The sequence below is a fragment of the Mauremys reevesii genome, linkage group 2, assembly GCF_016161935.1.
Source record: "Mauremys reevesii isolate NIE-2019 linkage group 2, ASM1616193v1, whole genome shotgun sequence".
In the NCBI taxonomy this organism is placed as follows: domain Eukaryota; kingdom Metazoa; phylum Chordata; order Testudines; family Geoemydidae; genus Mauremys; species Mauremys reevesii.
The window spans coordinates 39,015,682-39,023,016 of NC_052624.1; positions in this window are offsets into that span (position 1 = coordinate 39,015,682).

Here is a 7,335-nt window from a genome sequence, read left to right on the forward strand (position 1 = left end):
CAGGAAAAGTCCTACAGACATGTAGACAGCTTGTCATCAGCAGCCCCAGCTAGGATAGCTCTATTAATAAGTCTATCTTGGAGCCCACAAGGTTCTTTGGCAGCTTCCCTGTCATCTGCTGCAAAAAGAGTAGAGAAGGGTTCTACGTCTTCTCTCAGAGATTCAAACATCTCTGTAATAATCCCCCTCTGGGCTCCCTAGTAGTGGTGGCAGCCAATGAGAGAGAGACACATGAGTACCAGGCATCAACGTCTGGGAATCTCTATTTGGGTGGCAAATTATGCACATATTACTTTTAAAGAAATAGACCCAGCATAAGATGTATTGTCCAGGAGAGGGCTGGGCAATACAGGACATTCATTTCTGGTGGAAAATTTAAGATTGGGGTTGTGTTGGGGTCACCCTGCAGTATAACCAAGGCTGATGAGAGCCATGGTGTAATCCCAGTGTGGCTGACAGGCTGCAGTTAAATACATTTCTCTGTAATGCTTTCACCTTAAGAATAAACATCCTTGCTTAGAGAGAGCCATGTGGTAACGTGTAACTGTGGTCAATTACCTGTTTGCACTTTGCCTTCTCTTCAAAGGCTGCAGACACTGGCTTGCTGAAAATATCACAGTATAAGGGAGGGAGCTGTGCAGCCTTGAAAAACCCAGGTCAAGAGGGAGAAACACGGGTCTTGGCCCAAGAGAAGTGACAACTAGGATGTGGAAACTGGGAGCTGGAAACCTTTCAGTGGGTGCCCTCGAGCAACCATGAAGAGGGAATATAGTTGCAGTTGCCCCGAAACTGACAGCTTGTTACTTCACTCCCACCCCTTGTCAGGTACTTTAGGTACTTCAACCTTTGGGAAAGTAGAGTGCATTGAGTTGAAATAAATGATGAAAGCTATTTGTTGCATTTTGTCTTTTATGAGCTGAGCTCTTAACCACACATATATTTATCAACCCATCTCCTTTACCAACTGAATCAAACCAACAGATTATTCACTAAACTCTTCAGGTATACATGCTGGAATTCCAAGATGAGTTTTGGAGTATAGTATCCAGCATAAGAAAAATGTTGGTCCATTACAAATATGTCATTTAGCACAGTTTCCTTCTAGAGATAAAACAGCCATTCTAGATGCTTACAAAGAGTGAAAGAGGAAGGAGTTCATTTAAGTTTGGAAATTAGACTGCTTTCTACAAGCTTGTCTGTTGCCTTCTCTAAACATATGTGAATTAATAGACCGGAAGCTAGAGCTGGTATGGAGGAGAAATGCCCTGAAAGGTTAATTGGCTCTGCTGAGCATAGTAAACAGAGACCCTCATGGTAGAAAATATCCAAAGTGTCTCTCTTTTGCTTTGAAACAGACTCCAGGAAGAAGCTTATCCAATCTTCTAGTAGTTATCTAACGCTATCAATTTCTACTGTCACATTAGGTAGCATCCAAGGAAGATACTACCCCTATTTGTTGCAAATAATTTTCCTAATACTTTATTAATGTTTTCAACAACTCAAATTTCCACACAAGAACTCCTTTACTAGTCCAAAGGCCACTTGGTATTACATCCTAAGTATCAATATATGCATATACACCCTTATATTATATACCAGGGGTCGGCAACCTATGGCACGTGTGCCAAAGATGGCATGCAAGCTGATTTTTCATGGCATGCTGCTGCCTGCCGGGGTCCTGGCCGCCAGCCCCGCTCAGCCCGCTGTCGAACCCAGGCCGGCAGCGGGACTCCGGCAGGCAGCAGCGTGCCATTAAAAATCCTGCCCGGCCCAGCCTGTTCTTCTCCGCCCTCCGCTCTCCTGCGGGGGCAAGGGGCAGAAGTTTGATTCCACCGGCAGCCGCTGCAGGGCAGCCTCCACCGGCAGCCAAGCTCCCTTCTCCCCCGCCTCTTCCCCCAGCATGCTGGGTTCCTGCCCCGCCTCCTCTCCCTCCCTGTGGCTGATGGCCCTGGAGAGGGAGGGGAAGAAGTGGAGCCAGAACCACAGCATGCTCGCTGCTCCGGAGAAGAAGTGGGGACGGTGCCTTGGGGAAGGAGGGTGGAAATCAGGGCATATCCCCTCCAGCCCCCTGCCGTGAGCTGCTCAGGGCGGGGGTTGGGAGCATCCCCATGACTCCAGCCCACACATCCCCAGCCCCCTGCCCTGAGCCCTGCACCCCCCACACCTCAACTCCTGCACCCCCTAACATATCCAGCCCCCCCATACCCCATGCCCTGACTCTTGAACCCCCCACATCCCCACCCTGAGCACCAAACGGAAGCTCCTGCAACCCCCACCCCACACATTCCCACCTGCACCCCTCACACCAAATGGGAGCTGCCCAGGTAAGCGCTCCACACCCAACCCTGAGCCCCCTCCCTCATTCTAGTTCCTGGCCAGACCCTTCACCCCCAGCCCTGTGCTCAGTGCACTCCCACCCTCAGCTCAGTGCAGAGAGAGGAAGAGAATGGGCCAGAACCAAGGAGAAGGTAGGTACCCACTCTATGTGGGCAGGGCCAGGACCCCAGACCAGCAGCAGGCTGAGCAGGGCTGGCAGCCAGGACCCTGGCTGGCAGGAGCTGGCGGATGGAACCCCAGACCAGCAGCAGGCTGAGGCACTCAGCCCACTGCTGGTCTGGGGTCCTGGCCGCCGGTCCCGCTCAGCCCGCTGATGGTCTGGGGTTCTGGCTGCCAGCCCCTTGCCAACCGGGGTCCCAGCTGCAGGCCTCGCTCAGCCCGCTGCCAGCCTAGGTGAATGGAACCCCAGGCTGGCAGCGGGCTGAGCAGGCCGGCAGCGTAAAATCAGCATTTTACTTTAATTTTAAATGAAGCTTCTTAAACATTTTGAAAATCTTGTTTACTTTACATACAACAATAGTTATATAATATATAGACTTATAGAGAGACCTTCTAAAAACGTTAAAATGTATTACTGGCACGCAAAACCTTAAATTAGAGTGAATAAATGAAGACTCGGCACACCACTTCTGAAAGGTTGCAGACCCCTGTTATATACACTAGCAACAATACAATCACAAGCATTGGCCAAATACTCAACCAGATCAAGACTGGAAGACTCCATCTCATCATGGCGTGACTCTACAAGGGTAAGGAAAAGCTGTTATGAAGAACCCCTAGGAAACCTTGCGCTCTCTCTCTCTCTCTTTTTTTTAAAATATACTATAGCAAACAAGGGATGTCAATGCTGGTTATTGGATCTCAGCTAATGTCAGCTGAAGCAGGTGAGGACTGCACTCTGCTCTCCAAGTTATTTTTCCCCTTATCTCTCCACTGCCATATTTTTCCTCAACTACTGGACTAACCATTTCTAACCAATTATTTGTTGCACCTGATGCCCAATTAATCATGTTCTCTTTATTTCCCAATTTCTCATTAAGACAATGCTGATATTGCGAAGCATTACTACACATTTAACACAAACAATCCTTTCTCAGAGGCTCATTCATTTTGGTTATGTGCTTTGGGCCTATTACTTATGCTAACATCCAAACTGAATTTAAGACGATAGTTCATTCGGGCCTAATACTGGCCTATAATCTTACATTGTCCCAAGTAACTTACAATATAAGCATTACAATTGCTTTTGCTCAGTCCTTTTCTTTGGCTCCCAAGCTTGCAGCATTATATCAGCACTAGTGTCAGAGAAAACAAGAAAAATATTAACTGAAAAGGAACATTCTTTTGGTTGAAAAGGTTAGAAATATTTTAGAACGTACTTTGCCAAGTTAAATATAGCCATAGGCAATGGTGCCTATTTATGAGCTCGCTGCTGTCAACATGAGTCTAATACTGGTACCAGAGATTCAGGTTAACTGGCAAATCAAAAATCAACCTTAGACTGTCACCACATAAGTCAATATGAAGTATATTCTTGCTTGTCACTGTTTTATTTTAGTATTTCAAAGAAAAACAAAGCTAAACCAATTTCCTTTATTCAGGTTGTTACTTAACTAACAGTGGTGGAGCTGTAGAGAGAGCAAGTCCCTGGATATCTACAACTTATGTTTTCAGAATACTGTAAAAAGCTAAAAGTATAACTGATTTTTGACCAGTCTCCTTAAGAACTAGACCACTTTGTTTTGTTTATACTTCACATTCCAAGGGCTGGAACTAAAAGTGTGTATACACTAAGAATTCCATTATTTATAACCTTGTATCCACCAAGTTCTCTTTCCAGGCTGCCTGTGTGTTAGTTGTGCTGGTGTAGTGAAATGATCTTAAATACAATGATCCAATAAAATACCTGCAAGTAAAGGATTTAAAGGAGATATTCTTTAAAGAAGCAGAAAAGAGGGTGGGGAAGAGAGAGAGTGTCAGGTCTCCTTCTTCCTTTACAGGCCATCCTTTTTAACCATCATTTGAGGGGAAAGGCGGCGAAGATCCAGCAGAGAGTTGGCTGGGGACCCAGATGGGTAAAAGGGGAGACCTGACAGCAGGCTCCCCAAGCATATATAAGTGATTATGGAATTATCTGCACTGTACAATTCTATCTGCCAGGTACTCCCAGGCATCTAGGAATAAAGTTGCAGCCTAATTAAGCCACATTCAGTATCCCCTGTCCTTCTTCCAGCATAGACAAAGACACTCAGATGTCAAGAAGTGAAGGAGGTCATATTTTTAAACCTGCAAAAAAAATTGCTAGAGACTAACATTAGTTAGCTGCTGATACATATGAACTCTTATGCAAAGGGTTGTATATATCATGACTACTCATACTTAAAAGGCTCTAGAATGCCAACCGTCAGTACTCTATGTGGGCATGTATTTATTTATACACACATCTCTTCTATTTTAAGGCTGGAAGATAACAAGGATGGTCTTGTAGCACTAAGACTCATAGGGAGGAGTTTTGGAATCTGTACCTGAACTTGAGTGATAACTGTGATATTTATAAGTTAAAAATAAATGCAAAATAAAAAGTTACTTATAGCTTGAAAAAAAAACCTACCATCTGCAATTTGGAATCTGCCCTGATGACGCAGTGTTAGAATTAAAGAGAAGATAAAAAAAATTCAGATCACAAACTGCAAGGCATTCAGCAATTCTGTATTTACAGAGCTCATGCCAATGAACATTCATGTACATTTATAACCAATTAATGGTGTAGCTAGTATCCATATTTTCTTAAGTAGCAACTATCTCAAAGTAAAAGTACAATAGGTCATAGTTAATCTGTTTTGCAGGGGAAAAAAAAACTACTAGCAGAATTATCTGTACAAATATTTTCTTAAAAAAGAAAACTTCAAAACTGAACACTTAACAAGGAAAAGTGACCTTCTTAAAGTCCAACAGGCTTTCCACCCCAGAATGTATTTAAGCTTCTGTCATAAATCTAACACTGAAAGGACACTAATTTGGGCATGGAATTTTATTTTCAAGACAGGAGATAAAGGTAAGGTCAAAATACACATTTTTAGTCTGCCTGAACAGTTTAGTTTACCAAAAGCTAATGAACTACTTAAAAATCCAGTGATGCCAATACATCATTTTGATATAAAACACTTACATTCAAATAGACTATATCGCATGTGCATTATGGGGACGGGTGAAATGAAGCCTTTCCATTCTCAACCAAAAATGACCTACTTTTCTAACTTCTCTTGGTATGATAAATGGTGTGATAGAAATGGTGAATGCCTTCTTTTTTTCCCCTAGAAAAAGGTAATATTTCCCCCTAATACAGAGACGTTCATGGCCCCTACATTATTGAAAAGAGACAAAAAGTTACCTTGGAGGAAGAGGGGGAGTATACTTTATGCCAATGGCAATTTACATATTTCTTGCTTTGTCTAGTACTAATTATGTAACAAGGGCTCTGTCATAGGGTAGCTGGCCCCTGTAGATAGACTAGGCCCAGCGCCCCTGGATCAGGGCAGGTGAGTCCAATCAGCCAGTTAAAGGGGGCTGAGCTACACATCAGCCTATAAAGCACTGCCACTGGGCAGGAAGAAGGTGACTGATTAGGACAGGCTGTGCCTTGGGGGAGAGACACACACTGGAGTTGAGCTAAGTCTGGTGGTAGGCCCCCTGTAGCAAGGGACCAGGTACTCAGAGAGAGAGCCCTGAGGCTGCTGTCCCAGACAAGGAACAGAGCTGGTCAGAACTGGGAAGCTGCCAGAGGCCTAAGAGGGGCACAGCTGAAACCTGAAAGTGAGGACTGACTTAAAAGACTGTTTTTTCTGTCTGTTTCCTTGCTTCTATTAAGAAAATAAACCTCCTTGAAAGAGACTGGGCATGGCAGCATATATTTGGGAGTTGGAGAGAAGCCCTGCTTGGTCACAGGCCCATTTTCCATTACAATCTTTAAGAAAAAAGTTCTGATAAAAATTAAAAAAAAAAAGGAGGTGAGATTTAATACTAGCTGTAACAGTGTAAAAATCTTGGCAAAGCCTCACAGAAGGAAACCAAGTACTTTGAGTAGAAATGTAAAATTTAATCTTAACCAACTTAGTTTTATTTATAAATAACAGAAAAGCTTAAGATTCATAAGAACTATTTTTAAATATGGCCTGATTTTCAGATACTGGTCATATGTATGTGCATGCATTTTGCATGAGCACATTCAAAAGTGTTGGAGAAAAAAGCAACATTGATGCTTCTCTTAAAAATCAGGCCCATTATTTGTTAAATAATGGATTTTAGTCTGAGAAAATCAAAATACTGTTGCATGCACCATACTTTAGGTAATATACTGCATCACAACAAACTGTACTTGAATCATTTTTAGCTAAAATTTAAGTGATTATGTAGAAACACCTGTAACTTCATTTCTTAGATATGACTGTTGTACAGTTTTGTATGTCACTGAAATGCTGAATGAGGATTCCTTACAGACAATATATAAACTGCTAAGAAATATTTTTGAACTGCAAACCTTACCAGAATTACATTCACTACAGACAGGTGAATTGTAATGTACTGAATACGATCATTATGAACAGCATAAATAGAAAATGGTTGAGATATTCTAACTTGCTGTAGGGCTTTCAACTGATATTTTTTTAAACACAAATGGACAACTCAGGTAGCAAAGCACTATACCTGAATGTTTTTGCCAGACTAAACACTTCATTTCTAAAGTAACATTGCAAGGGTAACAATGGCTATTATGGAAAACAATATGAAAATTGATGTAGGAAATGAAGCAGTGGATTTTCTATTTCTATTGTCAAGAATGCTAACTACTAATTTTCTCTCTGGCTGAGAAAATTAAGTCTTCCCTGTAGGGATGCTAAAATGTTGCATTCTAGTATGATATGCTTCAGCACAGGACTACTTTCTTCTAATGCACGCAGCTAAACAAGAACCGGGTCAGATTTGATAAGTGTCTTTGTA